The sequence below is a fragment of the Lissotriton helveticus genome, chromosome 5_1 (genome assembly GCF_964261635.1).
Source record: "Lissotriton helveticus chromosome 5_1, aLisHel1.1, whole genome shotgun sequence".
Classification (NCBI taxonomy): domain Eukaryota; kingdom Metazoa; phylum Chordata; class Amphibia; order Caudata; family Salamandridae; genus Lissotriton; species Lissotriton helveticus.
In genome coordinates, this window is record NC_136065.1 from 2,042,610,858 (window position 1) to 2,042,630,202 (window position 19,345).

Genomic DNA, 19,345 nt, shown 5'->3' on the forward strand with positions numbered 1-19,345 from the left:
GGTTCTGAAACTGGGATGGTGCAATGAGCTAAAAAACAGTGTTGGATCTAGCCCTGATCTCTTGACTGGGTGAGAGTACTCTGCTTAATTCAGAGACTCTGTCCATCACCACCCCTTGTTGTAAATAATTTTGTCCACCCTAAGCGTGGAAGGGTATACTCAGATGTGAGTCCCTTGCTCATTGCACCATCAGGATTCAAGCAAGCCGGGCCGAAGACGCCTGAAATGGCAGAAACCGGTCCCCGGAAGCTTGTTTCCTTCCCAGTGTAAGAATTGGCTTTTGTAGTCTGGTCTGCCCTGTTCCCATGATGCACTGGGCCAGGGACAGACTAATTTGCATACAGCCAGGTTCTGAAACTGGGATGGTGCAATGAGCTAAAAAACGGTGTTGGATCTAGCCCTGATCTCTTGACTGGGTGAGAGTACTCTGCTTAATTCAGAGACTCTGTCCATCACCACCCCTTGTTGTAAATAATTTTGTCCACCCTAAGCGTGGAAGGGTATACTCAGATGTGAGTCCCTTGCTCATTGCACCATCAGGATTCAAGCAAGCCGGGCCGAAGACGCCTGAAATGGCAGAAACCGGTCCCCGGAAGCTTGTTTCCTTCCCAGTGTAAGAATTGGCTTTTGTAGTCTGGTCTGCCCTGTTCCCATGATGCACTGGGCCAGGGACAGACTAATTTGCATACAGCCAGGTTATGAAACTGGGATGGTGCAATGAGCTAAAAAACGGTGTTGGATCTAGCCCTGATCTCTTGACTGGGTGAGAGTACTCTGCTTAATTCAGAGACTCTGTCCATCACCACCCCTTGTTGTAAATAATTTTGTCCACCCTAAGCGTGGAAGGGTATACTCAGATGTGAGTCCCTTGCTCATTGCACCATCAGGATTCAAGCAAGCCGGGCCGAAGACGCCTGAAATGGCAGAAACCGGTCCCCGGAAGCTTGTTTCCTTCCCAGTGTAAGAATTGGCTTTTGTAGTCTGGTCTGCCCTGTTCCCATGATGCACTGGGCCAGGGACAGACTAATTTGCATACAGCCAGGTTCTGAAACTGGGATGGTGCAATGAGCTAAAAAACGGTGTTGGATCTAGCCCTGATCTCTTGACTGGGTGAGAGTACTCTGCTTAATTCAGAGACTCTGTCCATCACCACCCCTTGTTGTAAATGATTCTACAAAAGGGCAATGGCATCCGACACCCGCCGTATGTGGTGTCTCGTAGCACAGCCAAGAATACAGCCCGATTGATAGGGTTGAAGTAGGATGTATATGACCATTCTCCGTTTATTGGTAGCGTCTTGGCCACTCCTTGACCTCTATCTTCAAAAGCAAGATCAAGCGGTATGACCCGCAGCACGTGAGAGAGCGGCGGAGCAAAGCCAATGGAGGCTTTTGCTGGACTTATTGCTCCACTGGTAAATGCAACATTCTTAGTAACTTTTGAGCCTTTGAGCTAGAAATTTGGTAAAAATTTGCACATTATGCAGTAGGTAATGTATTATGCAACAAATCTGTAAATCTGCATAATTCCAGTGGCCCTAGTTTCGGTGTTGGGAGGAATATCATTGTCTTTAGGGTACTGTCTGAGGGTAGGGGATATAGGGAACATCAGTTTTCACCTGTTACAGTTTCTAGCGTGGACATCAATGTATGCCAGTAACCATTTGGATTCATTTGACGTGTAGGAAAATAATGATGTGACTGACCCTGTACTGTAATGGCGGAAAATGGAGATTTGTAACATGGAACGATAGGGGTCTGAAGAACTATAAATGTTACAAAATATACTTGTATTTATTCCTTCTGCTGAGCGGCAGGAGGCTGCTCCTGGTGGGATTATCCTCTTATTCTAATCTTACCATTTTACCTAAATAAACTACTTACAAGTAACTTCAAGGACTACGCTACTATTATTTACCACAATACCCTATTTGAAAAGAAGTGCCATAGGGATCGCAATGCTGCACACATATCCCAGGAGAGAATAGGGGGAAGACACACAAAAGATGGAGGGGCAGATGTTTGTGTCATTTTATTCTAGTTATGCACAGCAGTTGTTGACCTGGGGTGCAGCAGGTGTCCCTTTCAAGGTGGAAAAAGTCAATGCTGAACCCAAGGGAGCGTACATACTCGTGTATGATGCACAAGATGGCCAGTATATATGCTTTGTTGAGTCTTCTGCACCGAACGTTGTCAACAATGGCTTACTGGAAGTGACAATACGTTACATAGGTAATTAGCTGGTGTGGGCTGGTTACCTGAAGTGTGTGATAACCAGCCTTCTGGATAGACACCTTCCACTTCCAAGATGAGTATCTCAGTGAAAATGATGGAGGAGACAGGTCTGAGGAAAGTGCAACTCCAACAGATTACGTATATTCATGTTATTCTTCTACGTATAGCACCCTTCGTAGATTGGGCTATATTATGATTAAAGACAATCTCGCTATAAGTATAGTGGTGATCTATATTAGGAGAGGTTCCTGTCAGACCATTCCCCGTTAGTGAGTGGTGTAATTGTGATCCCAACCTGGCAAGTTAGGGTAGAGGCGCTGTCAGGCAGACCTTTTCAAGGACTGCTTATGAGAAGTTATGCGATGAAGGGCGCGCTACGAAATTCGTTTTATTGATTAAATTGTTTACTTACCTCCAATTATTCATATTCCGGTTTTTAGCACCCCCCCGCCCCGCCTTTCTGCCCCACCGCAACTCCCTCCACGGGCCGCGGCTGAGAGCAAGCCAGATTACATGGTGAATAACAACGGTGTTAATCCCTTCCTAAAAATAGGTTCTGACGTTTCTCATCTCAGATGTATCGGGGTGAATAAATGATATAACTTTTAAAGCGCATGAATACTCGGAGGCGTCTTGGCACTATGTGGAGCAGAGATGATCTGTCCGAGTCCTGAATGTTGATATAATCAGATCACTGATTAAAAAGCCAGGTTTTAAGTTGCTTCCTAAAGACAGGAAGTGAGGACGCTGCTTTCAATTCAGGTGGGAAGTGGTTCCATTAAAGAGCCGTAACTCTGAAAAAGATTCTCCCGCCCAGGTGGCACGTTTGAAAGTAGCAACCTTAATCAGTCTAGCTGCACTGGAGTGCAGAGTTCTACCAGGTATATACCACTCAAGGTTTTTCTTAAAGTTGGCTGGGGCTTTCCCGTAGAGTGTTTTGTGAGCTAGGCAGAGTGATTTAAAGGTGATATGATGGCTAATCGGGAGCCAATGCAGTTGTCTAATGGCTAATCTAGCTGTTTGAAATGTAGGACTTTTTTGAAGGAATCGTGCAGCCTCATTTTGAAGAGTCTGTAGTTTCTTAAATGGGCCCTTTGCAATATTACAGTAAACCAATTGTGATAAGAGCAAGGCAATGACTACCATTTCAGAAGATCTGCCTTGAAGAAATATTTTACTATTTTTGACAGTTCTAAACCAGTGGAATGAAGAGGAAGTGACCTTGTTGACTTGGTCTTTGTCTTTTAGCTCCCTATCCATCAGGATCCCTAAATTCCTTACTTTTCAGAGTGCCCAGATCCGATGGCCACCAGTTCGAAGACCAGATGGGCAGATTATTGCGGAACAAGATGACCTCTGTTTTTGTGGAGTCATGCTTCAGATAATTGCTATCCATCCATCTGCTGACTGCACTCATGCAGTTATTGACTGTGCTCCCAGAATAATTTTCGCTTCTTGCAAGTGATAATATCATTTGTGTGTCATCGGCATATGACGCCAGTGACACTCCAAAGGCTTTAATCAGGGAGGCAAGTGGTGTGGCATAAAGATTAAACAGGGTGTGGGATAAGAAGGAGCCCTGTGGGACCCCACAGGTTAGTAAGTATGGATCTGAGTTAAATTCGCCCAGTGACACCATTTGACGGCGTCCCGAGAGAAAGGATTTTAATAAGGCCTAGGCTGTGTCACTAATCCCAAGTCCTGCATACAGTCTACCAGTATCTCATGGTTGGCCGTATCGAAAGCTGCTGAAAGATCTTGCAGAATAAGGATTGCATTGCCCCCTCTGCCAAGGGATGTTCTGATTTCCTCTGCAGCGGTAGGCAGAGCAGTTTCGGTAATGTGATTTTCTGTAAAACCGAACTGTGTATCATCCAAAAGATGATTATCCACAATAAAGAAGGAAAGTTGATGATTCATCAATTTTTCTTCTAGTTTGGCCGGGTAAGGAAGCCGAGCTATGGGTCCATAGCTATTCGGTCCAGAATATTAAGATTGGGCTTCTTTACCAGAGGAAGCACTGAGGCTGATTCCTAGAAAGTGGGGAAAATCCCTGTGTTAAACATGGTAGAGATGATAACAAATAGATAATGCGCTATACCTTCTGGTAGCAGGTGGACAATCTTCTGGGGGCATGGGTCGAGTGGAGACCCTGCTTTAATCTTTATGATAAGTTCGGCAATCTGAGCCACTGAAGGGGGCTTGAAATGTCCAAAAGTGACTGACTTGTAGATATATTATCAGAGCAGCTGATAGTGAAAATTTTATGGATGTTCATAACTTTTTCATGGAATAAACAGGCTAAGAAATCACAAACATCTTGGTTATTGACTGCTATATTAATTATTGTGGTGGTAGTTAATTTTTTTATAGTTTGAAAAAGGGGTTAAGGTACATCGTTAGCTGTATTTATTTGTTCTGTGTAGTATTTAGATTTGGCGGCAAGAATTCCTTTTTTATAACTTCCTAGGCAGATTTTATTCCATGCGCCATTTGTGCTCTTGTCTTTGGCATTCCTATTTGATAGTCCTAAGGGATTCATCAAACCAGGGTTGAGACATCTTTATTTTGTTTGTTGTCTGGAACCCTAATAGGAGCAATAACATTAATGGCCAAGCAGATCCAGTTAGAGCAATTCTCTGCCATCTGAACTGGATTGGTATATTTTGAGGAAAGTGATTGTGATAATCGATGGTCCAGGTCAGTGGCTTGGACTTTATGCCACGCTCAATTGGTCTGGCGCAGTTTATGTGTTATTGAAAGAGAGCTACCTTGTAATTTAATGTTCCACAATACTGCAAAATGATCCGTCCAGATTAGTGGCAGAGAGTGGACAAACTTAATGTTGGGGTTGTTGGTGAAAAGCCCATCTAGCGGGTGGCCCGCATGATGGGTGGGCTCCTCCACTACTTGGGGTAAGCCAAGACCTGACAGCGTATCTAAGACATATTCTGTTTCTGGGTCTGAACGATTATCCAAATGAAAGTTTAAATCCCTAATGGCCTTGCGGTTAGATTTTAATAGAAGGATTTCCAGTAGCTGGCTGAGATTTCATACAAATGTTGCTCTTGGACCAGGGAGACTATAAATTAGCACCCCATTAAATGATTGGGTCTTTGTGACTTCAATGTTAAATATGACTGCTTCCATACCGTCTGCTGTGACAGGGTTGACAGTCACTAACAAGTGTTCTCAATAGAAAATAGCTAGTCCTCCACCACTTTTGTTAGGTCTGTGGAGACGGAACACGGTATAACCATCAGGTGTCGCCGCTCTAACCTCAGGGCCTGATGAGTCATCTGTCCAAGTTTGTGTTACAAACACCAGGTCTAAGCGCTGGTTAAAGATGAATTCAGATACTTCCATATGGTGTTTTACCATCGATCTGGTGTTGAAAAGGGCACAGAAGATGGCTGGCTGGCTGGTCAGCTGAAAGCTCAAGACTAATGGAGGAGTTTTCAGGAATAGGGCCCTCCATGGGTGGATGCACAGTCAGAAAATTACTGTTGCACATGGGACAGAAGATCGGTGATGGTTCAATCATAGCTGCTATGTTTAACAGAGGATGACTTACTCGTAGCCTTTAAATCAAGCAATGCTTCTCGAGAGTAGCTGAACCCTTGATGTGGATCTGAATGAGAACGGTCAGGGAAACGGCATTGGGCATGGTCCAGACGTGGACGGGCACCGTCGTGCTTGCCTTTGGCACACCTTCGGCACATCTGCGGCACTAGACATTGTGGGGGCTGACACAACATTTGACGTAGATAACCATTGGAACATGTTACAGGATCTACATAAGAATCGGGCTGCTCTTGCTAAAGCTCATTTTCCCACATCCACAAATGCTGAAGTACTGTTCCTGGTTACAGGCTGACTTCCTAAAGTTGGTGAACTGGTCCAAGAAAAGGTGGAGAACAAGAAATAATTTGGTCCAATGTACCGTGCACCAGTTCCAGTCCTTGGTTTAAAAGGCACCTGTACTGTGATCTTACTCCGCTACCTGTTCGCAAGGAGAATCATTTGGTTCCATTGAACATGTCAAGTTACACCATATGGCCGATACTCAATAGTATGCCGGCAAGCATTCCGCGGAGGGATGTTTCTCTTCATTCAATACATCCTGTTTCCTCGAATTCTCCCCAAGTACTGGATGTGGAGACTACAATGGATTTATTGCCTGTTTTGCCTTCTACATCTGCAACTGTGGAAAACGAGTCTGCTTCCCCTCCAGTTGAAATTATAGTTGATGTTACTGAAAGTACCATTCATTCACCTTCCAATGAAGAACAGCCCCCATTGTTTCAACTAGATTTCAGTGGTTACTATATGGACCCAGATAACTTTTCTTTAGATACATCTTCATTGTACTTCTCTGTGGCAGAGCTGCCTAAACGGATTTGTGTTTTCATCTCCTGGTTAAAAAGAACTTATCTGGTCCCGCCATGGACGTACATCTGGATTATGTTGTTGATGTTATTCCTCTTCATATGGGTAGGCTTCATGACTGTCTTTTTCCTTTTGATTAATGGCCTATACTAACCATAACGCTCTGCTGTTGACTTGGTTGATGGAGTTCTGGCCCCACATACTTCGTCTCATAAAATGAAACGAAATCAAGCAGTAGTTAACATTTCATCTTTTCTAGTCGTTGATGGCATCTTTTGGGATAAAGTACCATTTGATGTATATTTTGGAAATTCTATACATCTTCCAAGTTTCTTTTGGGGGATGACAAGTTACCTGGAATGCACTCTGACAATTTGGATGTCAACGCTGTTTACTCACTATTTTCTGATTTACTATATTACATTGTGTTTGATACTGAAGATTTTTATTTAAATTCTGCAAATCATGCAGATTTATTGTGCTACCAACATTATGGCCATCACTTTTTGCACAAGACCAATACATGGAGACCGCAATTTAGTTACACACAATGGGAGCCTTGCCCAATACCATCTAAGGGGAGTTCAATTACACACAAAAGGAAGTTTACATATTTCACTGATTATAATTTATCAGACCAGAGGTCCTATTTTTTCAAATTAAATATGACGACCCGCAACAAATACATGCTTACCCACACTAAATTGGTTTATTCGTCGTCCTTCCTAACTGAGCCGTCCCTGAAAGGTTATGCTTATTGGAAGGACACAATTGATTTAAAATCTATTTGGGGTACAGAAAGTTGGCAGGTTCAGTGTATTTAATGCTTTATACCGTTTAATACCGTCTCAGCTAATATTTTTAAATCAGACGATTCAGCAGACTACCTGCGTGGCAAGCATAAAAACAATGGTTTTAACCCAGATCTGTGAGTGGGGGGTTGGCGACTGCTAAGAATATAAATACTCCATCAATTCCGACCTTGGATGCCTATCACACATGGCAAACACATACCAACTACACAATTGAGGATTTGACTGCTATGTTTCTAAACAGTACTCTTAATTCATCTCCTATTTTCCCCTCAGGTTGGTTGCTGTGGCCCACGAACACCAATGCGTGCCATTTGAGTTTTACTAATACAACGAGAGAGTTCGCTCAAAGTGGACCTGACCCTCGTTACCCCCCAATCTCATACAGTCACTACATATTCTGTTGGTGGTCAACAGTGGTTGGGACACTCTACACTGTCGTCTATAAAACATCTCTCCCTTTTGTTGGGTGACACTTATCTTGTTGATTTTCTTTTAGGTCCCAAATTTCCTCGCACTAAACAGTTTGTATATTCAGCATATAATGTATTTTGGAAACTTTTTCAAATGGAGGCAGCAATATGTTTACGTCAAATTGATCAGGATAAATTAGAAAAAGTTCTTGCTGTGCCTGACAACAGTATAAATACTGTGTCTTCTTGAATATATTCCTTAGATAATATTGTATCATCTGTTATTGACATTGTCCAAAATAAAGTGTCTACTTTGTATCATGGTCAGAATCAGCTGCGTTCGGTTATGCAATTTGGTTGGACCTTGCAAACACTGAAAAAATGAGAGAGTACCATGGGATTATTTGAACGCTTCCGCATTGCTTTTACCATTTAATTTGACGGATAAACAAAAACTTATGTCAATGAAAGATGCAACATACACTATGTTACACATTGAGAAACTAGAACAATTACAATTTTCTGTGGCAGAAACTGATTCAGCAGTGTGGTTAATACATGGGGTTATTTCCTTGCCCATCCCACTTTTCCGGTTTTCAGTATGCATGAAACACTATCCTGTAGGTAGATATGAGCCACTTGGGAGTAGTTATATTCATGAATTATGGTCATTACCGTTCGCATTTTGTTGTCAGCGGGTGGACAAGGATGTTTTCCATACAGGGGAGGATTGTGATTCTACAGTAGGACACTCCCTTGTCTGTAAACAAGTAAAACTTCACGGCACCTGCAACGTTTCGGCCTCTAATTTGGCTTGTTTTTGAAAGGGGACACCTGTCCCTTCTATTATTTCCACACTCTGCTTTCTAACAATAATTATATTATCCGATTTAACCAAAACTGCTGTGGTTTACGGGCTGGCATCCCATATATAGTAACGGTTTCCCAGCGTGTTACATGTTGTAGCAACGTCCTGTTTCCGCCCCACACAGGATTGTAGATAGTTCTCTGTGGTCTTCCATTCCAACTTAGAAAACAAACTTCAATAAGCTAAGCAGACTAAAAGCTCTATTGTTTCAACAAGAAGTGGCTCTCACATCAGCTTGTGAGTCCTTCGAATTGCAGGTGGCGAGAATATCAAGTGAGATTCAGTCATTGCTGAATACGAATCTCCCCCTACATTTTGGGGAAATAATTCACCAAATATTTAATGCGTCGGATACAACAAGCCTGGCCCACTTTTTTAAGCTCATAGACTCCGGCCTTGTCACCTCGTTTCAGACTATTTTTGGGGTAATCCCAGCTTTTATTCATTCTATTTTTTCCAGGGTATTCGGAGGGTTTCCATTACTGCTCCTCTTGGTTTGTGGAGCTCTGTTACTTCTACTGCTGCTCCATAATGACTGCTCGATGTGTGGTACTGCCAAGCCGGTACCAGCTGCAGCTGTACCATGATCGGATGCTGCAACTTTTTGGTGTAATGCCTTTAGAAGCTCTTAACATCGATTATTGGCTGACCTTCTGCAATGCCTACTTCACCTGCATGCAACCTGTGTTCTACTGCCTCCGGTGCCTTTTCAATGGGCCCTGAACGCCTGCCTCTCCAATACGTCACAGCCTGCACTGTTGATGTGTCAATAGATGACCCATGACCAGGACTGTTCTGTGGGTAGGCGCTTTGTGTAGGATCCTACGCTTGGACCATCAACAGACTTAAGTACCTGTGCTCGTACACAGTGCCTCTTCGATTGGAGTTTCATCAAACTTGACGCAGGTTCCCCTGAAATGCTCCTGACTGCCTTTGGATATGAGGAGCATGTCTGAATGGGATGGCATACCTTTTTAGTACTGAAGGTTCTGACAGCTTGTTGGAGCTTATGGCGTTCCACTTCTCCCGTGAAGTTTTTGGCCCAGATGATATGCTGTGAATGGATATCTAGTTGAGCATCACCATTTTTTTTCTCTCTTCATTCGTTTAATTTTTCAGTCATTACCGAGATTCCACTTTGGATTTGAATGACACTTCGGCCTTCCTTCAAGACGCTTTGCGTCTGACTTACCTCTGAGTTCCCTTTTTTTAGTCCAGGGTTACTGACCTCACCATGGGGAGGGTGTCACATGAGCCATGGGGGTATTGTCGCCTTCTCTAAGTTAGCCTGAGCATGCTGCAGATTGTCCGCTGCTTTGCGCCAGTTATTACACAAGTTTATTTTGCAAATGCCTCTTTTGCTAGTTTCACATGAGAACCTATTGCTGTGTTCACACTCTGCAGATTCCTTGGATTTAGTCTGAACATTGTGAACAAGGTCAAACAACAATGTTCCTTGTTATTCTGTTCTGGTCAGGCCCTACACTCAGACAAAACATACCGATGTAGCTGTTGTTTGGGAATACGTACTTTGGTCTTATTGGAATACACGAATGGGTAGCACCAACTTGGAGAGGGACCAGTGAGAAGAGCAAGACAGCACCTACGATATAGATTTACCATCTATAGACTGAGGTCTGCAGATAACTCCCAGTTATCTACTGTTATATAATCATTCTGCTTTTATACAAGGGGAGGGAGATTAGGCTGCACTGTCTTTTTATTTTGACAGCTCCTTTCATGATTTACAGACTAATTGCTTTTCTTACCATATTTGTGTTATGCATTTTCCTGCTTGTTGTGGCTAGTATACTGCATATCAGAGCACGTTAATTAAAATAAATGTTTTAAACTGGTTCGTGTCTCTGTCAGATCTTATTGTAGATAAGTACAAGAGTGCGAGCGAAAGGGAAAGGGTGTGTCTTGCAACTGCGATTCCTGAGAGAGTCGGGAGTGTTGTGTTCTGTGGTGTCTAATTACTTGTTTCTCTCTGAGTGAGTAGGAGAGCAAATGAGGCACTATTTGGTCCTGGGCTCATGGGTACGAAGGTGGTAGGATGACTCAGTCCCTACACACTAAGGTCCCATAATCTTACACATAGTTTTGTGTGTGCGCAGAATCCCTGCAACAGAAGGTCTCATAAAAATGGTCCTGGTGGCTAGGCCTGGCCTGTTAACATTAGGGGAAAGACAGAGGGAAAAGGACTTACTCAAGCACACACTCTTAACTATACTACATATCACAAAAAAGATGCTTCGGTCTGTGTCCTGTCACTCGTTAAGTCAAAGACTATAATTCTGCCCGACACCAAACAAAATACTTGTCCTGGTATCAGGTAGGAGAGCCTTAGGCCTCACCTTTCGTACATGACTTTAATGCACTAGTTAGGCATGGAGTCTGCAGACCTTAAGACAAGGTTTGGCCTTCTTTTAAGGTCGAAACATGTTGGCAAATTTAATGGTAGTCTGACTTAACATTGTTAGAAACCACCATTAGCATTAAGAGTTGTTTTAATCCTATCCAAGGTACCCCATCAAAAAAGGATACTTTAGGTTATACCCTAAGTCATTTTTAGAGATCATCTGGACCCCTGTATTGTCCTGTTTCAGAAAATATCTAAGATCTCTCAGGTTCTGGTTGAGTCCACTGAAGTGGCACTGTCCTACTTCGGTGTGGAGGGTAGACTATGATGAAGCATGCCACAAGCAGTTGTGGGTAAGGTGACCCCTCAATTATTTTGTTTGATGTGGTACAGAGCTAGGGATATAGTCCTTGGCTTAAAAAGAGACAGCACTGGTGGCCTCTAGGAGCAAAACAAGCCAGAGATGAAGAGATTCAATTTTACGGTCCAGAGAAATGCCCACATGAAGAAATTTCATTTGAAAAGAAAATGAGGGTGTTGCTCTCTGCCACCATAGTTAGGATTACCCTCAGTTGGGTCAGGGCTTGTGAGGTTGGCGCTACTTTATTTAATTCCTAGGGAGAGCGGCTACCTTGGGGCCCCCTCCCTGAGTCACTTTTTTTCCCTGGGGCCATTTAAGCATCAGTGTCCTTGGGACCCCATTCCCAGGACATATAAGAAAAATCAAAAAACAGCCTGGAGTGTTATTGCATTCTCAACCTACTGCTCCCAGTGTGACAAGAACCCCATGAGCAGTGAGGCGCAAGTCCTCTGCCCTCATACCCTTGTCCTTGAGGACGGGGATTGTAGGTTGCACTATAGTCTGCACTTCACCCATGTGGATTTTGGGCAGAAGAAAGAAGAGTGGCTGGCCCCCACACTGGCTCCTGGAGTTGACCAGGCTCAAAGAAAGCCAGCCAGGGTCACAGAGACTTTGGCCTTTCTCGTCCTGTGGCCCCCACCATGAAAGCAGGCAACTGTGTGCCCTGGTAGTTCGGACTGGATTGTTCCCATGGGGAGCAGGGTCAAGACTGATTTGCATATGGCTGGGTTTGTTCCCCTAAATAGGAAGGGTATGCCCAGACGTGGGTCCCGTGCTCACTACGACACCAGATTCAAATGATCCTGGCTGATGAGGGGTGAAGCCCCGAAACTGGTCCTAGAATGCATGTTTCTGCTCCAGGGAGGGCCTGGCCTGGCACTTCGGGCTGGACTATTCCCATTGGCAACAGGGTCAAGACTGATTTGCATATGGCTGGGTCTAAACTGGAATGGCGTGGCAAGCATAAAAACAATGGTTTTAACCCAGATCTGTGAGTGGGGGGTGAATGTTCGATTGATTCAGCATTCGATCCATCATTTGTTCTTTTTGCACTGGGTGGGACCAAGGCACCCAAAGCAAAAGATACAATGTGACGCTGAACTGCAGAACAAAAGGAATAGAGCTAAGCAAGCCGCCCATCAGCTTTGCAAAAATCCGGTGGCTGGAGCACCCCGTAATGCCCTGAGCAGGCCAATTTGCATATTTTCTGGGGCCTGTGGTAGCCCCAGGCTTAGCTAAGACAGCCCCAATAAATTGCCCATGTGTTGTGGGGGTGGGGTGTGGAAAAGTAAATTTTGCCATGTCATATGTGCCTAGGTGTTCCCCATCTTATGTTATATGTGCATGATCGATATGCATGTATTCCCCTCTGATCGATTAAAGACGCAATTACAGTTGTGTCCATCTCTAGTATGCCAGTTTCCAGTTTTCGTGAATATAACGAATATCAGGCCTATGTAAAGCTACGTTGCCACGTTTTACAGTGTGCACGTTAATTCATTGAATTGTCCCCGTTTCTAGGCCTCAAAAGGGCCCGGACTCAGATTCAGCTCCTGTTTCCTGAACTCTCCGAGGAGCGATACAGCCCCCACCTGTATCCCTGACCCTTCACTTACTTTCATGCCTCGCAGTGCCCGGCTAGGCCTGGCTCTGCCTCCCAGTCTGCCAAGAGTATGTTATGTTTCTAGTTATCAGTTCAGCCCTCCTTCTCTGCATTCCTAAGTTACTGAATCGCATCAATAGTTTCCGTCATGGTCTAGCCTTTATGTCTCCATGTAAGAGAAATACTGTATTAATATTCATAGAATATTCCTCACACACGCAATACAAGTAGAATTATGCATGCACCAGTCTTAGTGTCTGTTAGCCTTTGCCCTGATAACTTTTGGATTCTATCAACATGTACTCTAAACACCAGATACTAGATGTGCCTAGGTACATGTCGCTCTGACCCTCCAGACTTTCGTCTCCTCTTCTAGTGCAGAAGTCATAGCCCCAGTTCTCCCTAGTAACACGTCATTGCCAATTTGCGCGCACCACTAGGTTAGAGGTCCCAGCTGCTCAGGTAGCCCCCTCCATGTTTCCGCCCCTTTTATGACATATTCTGTTACATTTGCATCACATGTCTATGTACACGCCTTCTTGTTGCATCAGTTTTGCCCTTATCTTTCGCGACTGCTACAAACCCCGCCTACTGCTACGCCTACTGTATTGAATGTAATGTAATTGTTTTAACTATAAATATTGTGCACCGATATTAAAGTTTGCTAGCCAATTTCCCAGATCCTGCCCCCGGCAGCTGCCATCCTATTCCCATGCAGGCTGTCCTGTTCCTGTCCTTTTATGCCTGATTAAAGCCTGTATACTTCAGCTACCTCGAATCTTGACTCTTATTTATTGAGCTATCTGTTATTAGAGTATCCTGAAAAATAGAACCGGTAATTAATTATTTATTTACCACATAATGGCGCCCGAATAGGGACTAGCCCGATCAGCAGTCCGATGGACTACTGATTCTACCACTTTTCCAGACGAAATAGTGGCACAAATGTTTCTGAAACTGCCCCCAGCCGAGCAGCGACTGGTGGGTATGTATATGATCCAGCACCTCATTACACTGTATGAGGGTCAACATTCTGATCCAGGTCCGTTACATGATGTTCTGAACGAGTTACTCCAGTATAGATGGAAAGGATTAGGTACCGATTTAATTAGTGTCATTCTAGAACAGCGCCACAAATATCGAACATTTCTGAATCCGCATTTTGTTCACGTCTCACCTCCAGAAAGTAAACCATTTTACATAGATAGACAGCATCCGTTACGAGAAGTACACCCAGTTAGGACAGCGGGTGGTGAAATGCAACGAGTATTTGTTTACACCCCTATCACCAAGATGGAACTCTTAGAGATGAAGAAATTAATTCCCTGTCACGACAAAGATCCAGCAGGGTTCCATCGAGAATTAAAAGACATGCTCAGAATGGGAGAATACACGTATCCAGATATTATTCAAATGCTAAAGGTCCTGTTGCCCGCAGGGGTATATGAAAAACTCAAGGAAAAAGAATGGGAGGTGGGAGAGAAAAAGATTGATTGGACAGCTCTAGAAGCTGAAGATAAAATACCGGTCTTGGGGACAAATGTAAAGAATTGCCCGAGTTATTGATACAAGTTTTGCCAAGGTTACTAGCCACGAAAAAGGAAGATTGGGATGCAATCTCAGCCTGTAAACAGAAACCAGACGAAGATACTAGTGATTTTTATTCTAGATTTGAAAAATGTTTTATAATTAACAGTGGTTTGAAGACAGGTAGTGAGTCATACCCTCATCTTTTTGTTACTAAACTAGTCGAGAATTCAAGTCCACAAGTTAAAAATCGAGTTTTGAAAGTCGAAAGTAGTTGGCAAGCTAATACCCCGTCACAAATGCTCCAAATGCTCCAGTATCACCAGAACAGAATCAGGGAAGAGCAAGAACACGAAAGGAGACGTATGAAAGACACGAAAATGAAAGTATTAGTTGCACAATCTGTTCCACAAGACAGTCAGAAGAGGGGTCCGAATCAAGCCAGTCATCCTGCAGCTCCCGTTAAAGGGACATGCAATTATTGTAAACGGCCAGGTCATTTTATAAACGAGTGTGCAGTTCTGAAACACAACATAGCAACTGGTAAGACTAAAGAAAGACCACGTCCGCCCAGACAAGAACAAGTTTCACAGACTTCCCAGTTACCACAGAATGCACAACAGACAGTTCCAGCACCGCAGCCTATCACTGCAACACAGCATGTTACACAGCAAATGTACCAGTATGCTCAGACAGAGTATCCAGAGTATCAACAGTATTCATGAAACAGCCTAGAGAGGGAGGTAGGCTTGCCTCTCATCGAGATACCTGTAGATCAAGAGGGTCCCTATGTACACAGTCAAGTATTAGGGAAAGACAGAAAGTTTTTGATTGATACAGGGGCAAGTAGGACTACTATCAGTCATGACGAGGTTCCAGGGGCTCCGCTCTCAGGCTCTAAAAATGTTTCCCTTGGATTTTCAGGAAAGCCTATTGTGAACGAGATTTCAAAACCAGTTTCTCTAGAAGTTGGTCCATTGTCCCGAACTACTGATTTGTTACTTACGAAATCATGTCCAGAAAATTTGTTAGGCATTAAAACATTGAAAGAATTAGGTGCAGTAATTTGCTGCTCCCCAGAAGGAGTCCGATTGTTTTTTGAGAGACTTTAAAGGTCACTATGTATTACGTGATTTTGATCCAAGGTTACTAAATGTTCCACAGCATTTATGGGCGCAAGGTCCAACTGATGTAGGTTTTATGCAAATCACACCCCATCGTGTGACTCTCAAGCAAGGTATAGTCTTGCCACGAATCAGACAGTACAGATTGCCACCTGAGGCTGTAACAGCCTTATCCAAAATTATTGACGAGCTTATTGCTCAAGGAGTGGTTGTAGAAACTGACTCCAATGTATGTAATTCTCCTATCATTCCAGTCATGAAACGTACTGATCCAAATGCACCTCCAGTATATCGATTAGTGATTGACCTTCGAGAACTTAATAAATGTATCATACCCCAGTATCCAGTAGTCCCAGATATTTCATCCCTATTGACAGCCATTGATTCTGAAGCTACATTTTTTACTGTAATAGACCTCAAGAATGCATTTTTCAGTGTCCCCATTCATCCAGACAGCCAGTACCTTTTCGGTTTTTGTTTAAATGGAAGGAGCTATAAATTCACACGAGCTCCTCAAGGTTTCACAGAAAGTCCTAGTATTTACAGTCAAGCACTTAAGAGACAACTAGACAATATTCACATGCCAACTAACACTGCCCTGCTCCAGTATGTCGATGATCTACTGATCACAGCCCGTTCTGAACGTGACTGCGAGCGTGCGTCACTTACAGTTCTGTATTTCCTAGCCGAGCAGGGGCACAAGGTGTCCCCTTCGAAGCTCCAGTTCTGTGTCCAGCAAGTGATCTACTTAGGCCACTTACTGTCCAAGTGGGGTAGGCAGTTGACACCAGACCGTATCCAGTTAATAGCGAGTCTTCCACAGCCCAAGACACAGAAGGAGGTACGAGCTTTTAATGGCCTCACTTCTTACTGCAGACAATGGATTCCTCAGTATGCATTTCTAGCAAAGCCACTGATACAGTTAACGACACAGGAGGCAGCCGTATCGACTGTCCTCCCTTGGACATCTGAACATACACTTAATTTTAATGAATTGAAGAAAGCCTTATGCCAAGCACCTGTTCTAGCTACACCGAACTACAGTAAGCCTTTTACACTTTTTGTCACAGAACGTGATGGTACTGCATTATCTGTTCTCACACAAGATCAAGCAGGTCAGTACAAACCCTGTGCTTATTTTTCGAGCACATTAGATCCAGTAGCCCAGGCTCTGCCTGCGTGCCTCAAGTCAGTTGCAGCCACAGCTTTAGCAATCAGACAAAGTGATTCCATAGTATTAGGACATTCCTTGACAGTACAAGTTCCACACTCCGTGGAAGTTCTTTTAAACCGAACACAGACTCAGCACTTGACCATTGCACGTTTAACAGGTTATGAACTGACACTGTTCCAGCCACACATAGAAATCAGACGCTGCAACATTCTAAATCCTGCTACACTGTTACCGTCAGTTACTTCAAATCCTGCCACACATGACTGTGTGGAAGTCATTAACACTATGACCAAGCCAAGACAAGACCTGACAGACATTGCATTACCTAATCCCGACCTGACACTTTATGTGGACGGTTCATGTATGAGAACTAATACAGGAGAACTAGTAGCCGCGTATGCAGTGACTACTGACACTGAAGTTGTTGAAACACACCGTATTGACACCCTGTCTGCTCAAGCAGCAGAGCTAGTTGCTCTGACCCAAGCCTGCATACGTGCCAAGAACCTGAAAGTAAACATATATACAGATTCACGTTACGCATTCGGAGTTGTACACGACTTTGGAGTACTCTGGCAGGAGAGAGGTTTCATGACTTCTCATGGAACCAAGATTCAGCATGGTCTCCTCATTCAAGCTCTGTTAGATGCAATACATTTACCGACAGCTATCGCTATCATGAAGTGCAAGGCACATACGAAAGTTACTGATATCATTTCCCAAGGTAACGATCTAGCAGATGGAACAGCCAAGCTTACAGCTCAGACTCCAGACATTCCAGTTAACACGACACAGACACTCACCCCAGATCCGACTACTTGTATGACAGTTAAGGACCCTACACAAGATGTCATAGACATACAGTTACATGCTACTCCTGAAGAAATCAAGAAATGGTCCGAACAAGGAGGGGTCCAGACAGATCAAGGATGGGTGACGAAGGGAAAAGCCACATGGTTTCTCCCCGACTCCATGGTTCAAGTCATTATCAATACCGCACATAGTCCAGCACATCTAGGAGAAAAAGCTATGTTAGACAGTATACAGAACCTTTGGTTCAACAAGCACTTACGAGCTGCAGCCAAGCAGAAAGTCCGTACCTGTATGATATGTTGTCAATTCAATTCAGGTAAAAGTGTCCCGGTGGAACAAGGTGGATTCCAACCCCCTGACCACCCTTTTGAAGTCCTCCAGATGGATTATATTCAGATGGAGCGATGTCGAGGTTTCAAGTATGTTCTCGTAGTTGTATGCGCTTTGTCCAGGTGGACAGAAGCATATCCAGTTCCAGATTATACAGCCGCGACCACTGCCAGGCAGTTAGTTCGTGAATTCTTTCCCCGTTATGGACTCCCTAGGGTTGTGTATTCTGATAACGGCCAGCCATTCTCATCCGAGTTAATGAAACATGTTTCCCTTTTGTTAGGGTACCAGTGGAAGTTCCATTGTGTGCGCCATCCTGAAGCAGCCGGTCTCGTAGAGAGACATAATCAGACCCTGAAAATCCGTATTGCCAAGATATGTCAAGAGAAAGGTGTAGACTGGCTAGTTGCCCTGCCAGTTGCTTTATTTTTCATGAGGATGGTTGCACATTCCAGATCCGGTCTGTCCCCTTATGAGGTCGTATTCGGCCACCCCCCAAACATGTGGGGTACACCTAGACCCCGCAGTATTACAGATGTTTCCAGTAATATGTTGACAGATTACCTAGCTTCCTTGATGTCTGCCCTACACTCTTGTCGTTCACAGGTTGCCGCTGCATTTCCAGACAATACTGAAGTGAAACCGCACGAGGTCATTCCAGGGGATCTTGTACTTGTAAGGAACTTTGATCGTTCAAGTCCGCTGGAGCCTCGTTGGAAGGAGCCGAGACTTGTCCTCCTGACCACCCGTACGGCCGTGAAGTTGGAGGGCCGCAAGGGTTGGGTCCATCTGTCGCATGTCAAGATATTTCATGGACTCCGTGACAAAACTTTTGCCAAGAACAATTCCAAAGACTGTTCCATTACTAAAAACTGCCTGAAACCAGAACTTAAATCTGAATTAAAAGTTCCTCTGTTAGAGAAAACTCCGCAACAGGAGTATAAATTAAAGCTCCGGTCTAGTAAAATAAGTCAGCCAGTTTAATTGTCTAAGTCCCTCTCGGGTGAAACGGTTAGACAGGTTTCTGACATGTATGAGATAGACCCCCATAGTGAGAGAGTTAGTCAAAACTCTATCCGATGTATCGTTTTTCTAAGTTTCTTATTGTTTCTAAGTTTGATGGTTACCTGCACAAGTTATGCATTGCATTTATGTTTTCCAATTTCGCATGTAAACAAGTTTTCTAATGCTACAGTAGAGCACACATTTAGTGATCTGCCTCCTCACGAGCTATCCTATCGTCTTGCTATGCGTAATAATACATTCATCCGAATGTTACAATATTCACACCAGACCAGCAATGCTACTAATTGTTGGGTGTGTGGTCGACTCCCC

The 19,345-nt window shown here is 43.9% G+C and overlaps 1 protein-coding gene and 1 pseudogene across 11 annotated transcripts in view; one reads left to right on the forward strand and one right to left on the reverse strand.

Annotated features, from left to right (window-relative positions):
* The window catches only part of TNXB (tenascin XB), a 775,055-nt gene that overhangs the window by 702,140 nt on the left and 53,570 nt on the right, over positions 1-19,345 (reverse strand). The window lies entirely within an intron of this gene.
* LOC144752865 (uncharacterized) lies at positions 8,195-9,303 on the forward strand (annotated as a pseudogene).